Below are 5693 nucleotides of genomic sequence, written 5' to 3'. Positions count from 1 at the left end.
CCAACGTTAACCGTGTGCCAGTTTAGGAATGCTAGCTAAGGCTAACACTAATAGTTAAAAATGTGATTTGCCAGCACTGCTTATCGCTGCAGGTACTGACAATATAGATATTTCAAACTTTGTTGAAAATAGATACAATCGACAATAAATATCTTCTTACCCTAAATTTGCTGATTATCGACGGGGAGCTATCTTTGAAGCACTCACCAAACGATGTCGTGACTTGTGAGGAAAATTCCAGAAGCCTAGTAGAACTCCGTTGCGCATGCTCAGACAATTGTCGCTGGTCCCTCTTGCTCGGCCAACATAATTTATTTTGTGCGACGCTAAAAGTTTGGTGAACACAATTATAGATGTTCTCTTGATGAACATTTTGTAGTTCAGTAATGAAAATCATGCAATCATTGACCAAACATATTTTTTATTTTTTGACACAACCATTATGTTAAGCAAACATGTATTTCCTCATTTGTACAACTGTTTGCATCGAACATTTTTTACAGTGTAGGTGATAACACTCGACCCTTGTTCGCTCCTGCTCGAGCATCGCTCCCCACTTGTCTCGTTCCAACTGCAACTCCAACAACTCCTTCGGCTGCTCGAAAGTCAAAACAGACACCAGCTGAGCATAACCTGGGGACTTCCGTGGCACAACCCCCACCTTGTCTGTAAGACTGGTGTCTGTGAGGACTCCCAGCTCAAACAGTCCAGCAAACACAACAGACCTTAGGCCTGTTCCATAAATGCCGCTCAAAAAAGTTAGACTTAAAGGTAGGTCGAGGACCTTTTTAGACCTTTACTTCGTTGATTAAAAAACAGACACCCTCTAAACACATCTAAATTGACTTTTTTGACATCATTTAAAATAAATAGCATACTATTAATCAATACATTATCCAGTAGCCTAACTTTTTAACATGGTTTTTGTGTCGGGGAAATGGAGGGTATGGATTTAGGTTTGTTTTGTAATTGTAGGCTACTGTTAACAATTATATAGCTATGATAATTTTACTCAGATAATTTAGATTGAGATATAGGCCTATGCCTGATGCCTAAACATTTGAAATCACAAACTACCATATCCATACATTTAACGGCTATGGTGTGTAGCCATCAAAGCATTGTTCATCATTGTTTAATAATGCATTAGGCTAAATGTTGTATCCTATGTAGGCTATTTAAGTTGATTTTCAAAAAATGTTGCCTAAATATTGAACTGATGAGAATAAGAAAATGAGAATGTCTGTGGTAAATCATCCGTTTCCCGTTGGGTCAGTGTTACAGGAACGTCTGGTTAAGCCTGACAATTAGCCTGACCCGGACCAGGCTAGTTTCGAAGCATAAGTTACCATAGTAACCAAGTTCGAACTACGTTGAGCTAGCTTTATGGAACCAAATGAACTGGAAATGAGTCAGACTAACTGACATAAGTCTGGCTTATTCGGTAAACTCGCTTTATGGAACAGGCCTCTGACCTGGTCCTTCAAACGACCACATACTATCAGCGACCTCATAGTGCTGCGCAATCCCCAACAGCTGATCCTTAGTGCAGCCCTCCAGCAACTCCTTGGAAGGAGCCCACACAAACTCGTCCACACCGGCCATAACAAACATTTTCCCGATGCGACTACGCCCCCTTGCTCACTCACCCAACAGTTGAGCCCACAAACCACCAGGTTCTTCCTTCTCTTCACCTGCTGCCTTTCCTGACGGGGCCCTGTCTCCCCTGCCTTTGCGCCGCCAGCGGCGCTGCCCGCTCCGTGGACCCCTCTGCCTCCGGGGTGATTACGTGGTCCCGGCCGTCCTTCTCCTCCCGTCCCGGATTGCTGCCCCCCGCACCAATGCCGTGCGCCGTGGCCCTGTCCTCCTCTGTTGTTGGGTTTCGCTGTCCTCCCTTCCCCTGCTCTCCTTCCTGTCCGGCCCTGGGGTATTCGGTCCCGGCCCCCGCCCCTCTTACGCCTCCTCCTGCCCTCCTTCCCCTGCCCCTCCCTGCAGCCCCTCCTGTCCGGACCCGCGGGCACTGACCCTGGTGGTCCGTCGCGATTTCGATGGCTGCTCTTTGTCTGCCTGCCGGAGCCTCCGTGCATGCTCTTCTGCGGCGGGACCCACTCTCGCTCCTCCTGCTCCCTCGACCCAGCCGGCCTGCGGGCCTTGGGAACGCGTTCGAGGCCCTCCCATCCACCCGCCTTTCTGGGTTTTCTTGGGGTTCACTGGCAGGACTCAAACTGCTTGCTGTCCGCCTGGCATTGGATGCAAAAGCAGGCCGTGCATCTTCGTGTTTCTTGAAGCACTCCGCTGGATCCTCCTCCATCTCCTGGACGACTTCCTCACTATCGGCCCCCCTTCATCTCCACTGGCGCAAGGCCCCCACACCGCATCAGGCTTGGCTCTGCTACCAGCCTCCACCAACCACATCAGGCATGGCTCTGCTACCAGCCTACACCACACTGCATTAGGCTCGGCTCTGCTACCGGCCTCAGGCTTGGCTCTGCTACCAGCCTCCATAAACCACAACAGGCTTGGCTCTGCTACCAGCCTCAGGCTTGACTCTGCTACCAGCCTCCACAAACCACAACAGGCTTGGCTCTGCTACCAGCCTCAGGATTGACTCTGCTACCAGCCTCCACAAACCACAACAGGCTTGGCTCTGCTACCAGCCTCAGGATTGACTCTGCTACCAGCCTCCATGAACCACAACAGGCTTGGTTCCGCTACCAGCCTCCTTCACACCGCATTAGGTTTGACTCTGCTACCAGCCTCTACCACACTGCATCAGGCTTGGCTCTGCTACCAGCCTCTACCACACTGCATCAGGCTTGGCTCTGCTACCAGCCTTTATGAACCACAACAGGCTTGGCTCTGCTACCAGCCTCCACACTGCATTAGGCTTGGCTCTGCTACCAGCCTCTACCTCACTGCATCGGGCTCAGCTCTGCTACCAGCCACTACCACATTGCATCGGGCTTGGCTCTGCTACCAGCCTCTACCACACTGCATCATGTTCAGCTCTGCTACCAGCTTCCTCCACCATCAGGCTTGGCCTGCTACCAGCCTCCACCAACCGCCTACACCAACCACATCAGGCTCTGTTCTCTACCAGCCCCTCCTCGCTATTACACTAACTCCCCCTCCCGTCTCTCCATCCAGAAATTGCCTCTTGGCACTCTAGGAAGTGGTCCCCCTCTTCACCCTCACAGGGCTCCAGACTAACTTTTTTATTTAGGTGCACCAGCACAAAATTTTGGTGCACCCAAATTTTTTCTTGCGTCGCCACAATTTCAAGGTCACCTTTTTATCACGCTCCATATACATTCATATATATTATGTAAATGACCTTAAACAAGAATAAGGTGTAGGTAAATATTGGTTTTATTTGACGCACAATTCAACTGTATCTAAAAATATTTTAAGTGCTTCACTGAGCTGCCAAACTAAAACATTGCAAGCAAAATAAAACATTTTAAAATAGAAAGTGCTACTGTTTAAAAGTGCTTCCCTGAACTGAGACCTAACATTTCATGGCTCAAAGTCTTATAGCGGGTCCCCCCTTGCTGTCGCATGCCCTTCAGATGGCCAACACCTGTAATTTGGCTTTCTTGCCCTTTGGCCTTGGCTAAACCAGCTTGCCACACTCTCCCTAGCATCAACATCCTAGCTCCATGGGTTAGCTCCATGGCCCAGCTCCGTAACTCATGGGTGGGCAATTAATTTTGACAAGGTGCCACATGAGAAACCTGAAATGTGTTGGAGGGCAGCATCAACGATAACTTGAACTTAATTCTGCTCACTATTCATTTTCCCCCATTGTAAAAAGCAGTAAAGTATATATTTTGATTAGCTGCTACTGGTTATCAGAAGAACAAGGATATTCTGTAAATATTTATATAAATATTTTACATGTTGGTCAACTAGGAAAAGACTATCGAAGTAACAGTAAAAACTAAAATAATCATTACATCAGTGTTTCATTTTATTTGTAACTAGTTAATCTTCACCAACACTGAAAAGTTGTTTTGCAGTATGTTAAAGATATGCAATTGATCAACTTTATACAAAAAGCAATACTTTTTTGCAGTTCATTTTGTTATGTGAGAGGAATCCAGTGGGCTTGAACAAGTGCATCGAAATCTGGCTGAATGTCTGAGGTGGATATGCGAAGGACAGCTGACAGGTGATGATCCGAGTGTGCAATTTAACTAGCAAACCATCAGCCCGCGCCCACTGAATCAGTCAAGGTCCATAGTGCCGATTCAAATTGTAATCCTTCAACACAGCGACCTGTTCTCCAAAACTAAGAACACAGCTTTGACTTTGACCTCAGTAAACAGATACTTAGAAGTCCATGTCTTGTTAAAAACTCTACATTCTGTATCAACCTTTCGTTTTTCATTTTACGAGGGCTTACCAAACTCTCCTGTCGGTGAGGTTGCGCAAGCGCACATATGTAAATTGCCTGATCACGTGTTTCAGGACTACATATTTACAACCGCTCAACACATTTATTTATTTTTAATTTTAGATTTACCTCATGCGGGCCGGATTGGAACAGCCTGTGGGCCGGTTGTGGCCCTGCGGGCCGTACAATGCCCAGGTCTGCCATAACTGATTCTCTGGTGCTCAGGTCGTAATTTCAATCACACAGCACGGAGCAGTGTAGGCCCACAGGAATATCTGGACCACAGCCAATCAGAGGCAAAGACCCGCCCCATCTCTGTCTCTGATTAGTTTAGACCACGATATGATCCAACCATGAGTGCGAGTTCCGTCAAAGAAGAAACAAACGCTTCGTTCCTGGAGAGGCAGCGGATGCAAGGAGGTTAGGTGCACCGGTGCGACCTAGTAAAAAATGTAGTCGCACCCGTACAAATTTTGGTCGCATATGCGACCAAATTGGTCGCACTCTAGAGCCCTGCCTCACTGCCGACCTGCTAGCCCGCCTGCATACACACTGCACACTGGCTACTCCTCCCCTTCCACCGATTCCACCCAAGAGGCCATGCTCCTCCTGGCCTTCTTTGGCTCCCTGAGGTGCTTGAGTTCACGTCCACCTTCAACCCCTACGCTCACCCATGCATCTCTGGCATCACGCTACATTCCCCAGACAAATTCATCTAAAACGCAGCAAATCAGAACAGGCCAGCTGTTCCGATCTTCTTCTTCTGCCTTAACTCTCCCCTCAGCCCCTATGAGTCCCTGGATAATCTGGCTCTCTCCAAACCAAGAAGCCATGTCCTCCCCTCCAGCCCACCATTCCTCACGGAATCAGGACACGTTGCCTCCCGCTTCTGGTTCCACCATCATCCTCGCCAAATCAGGTATTGACCCTTCACACTATTCTGCACATTCATTCAGGATCGGTACGGCCTCCTCTGCTTCCAGCCAGGGCGTTGCTGACCACACCATACAGCTCCTGGGTCGCTGGTCCTCCCCAGGCATACCGCTCATACGTCAGGACCAACATCCCCGACCTTCACCACAGTCAGGCTTGCATCAGCCTCGCTGCAGCCCGTAGGTGAGTCTGTTCCTTTTGGGGATCTGCTTGAGCTGCTGCTCGGCCGTGACCCATTAGGACTTTCCGCCACACCCCGAGACCAGGCCCGGCTCTGCTACCGGCCGCCACCAACCGCTCCAGGCTCGGCTCTGCTACCAGCCTCCTCCACCATCGTGCTTGGCTCTGCTACCAGCACTGCTTC

Source organism: Osmerus mordax, chromosome 8, assembly GCF_038355195.1.
Source record: "Osmerus mordax isolate fOsmMor3 chromosome 8, fOsmMor3.pri, whole genome shotgun sequence".
NCBI classification, from domain to species: Eukaryota; Metazoa; Chordata; class Actinopteri; order Osmeriformes; family Osmeridae; genus Osmerus; species Osmerus mordax.
The sequence above is the reverse complement of the archived record's forward strand: the minus strand, read 5'-3'. Positions refer to the sequence as shown.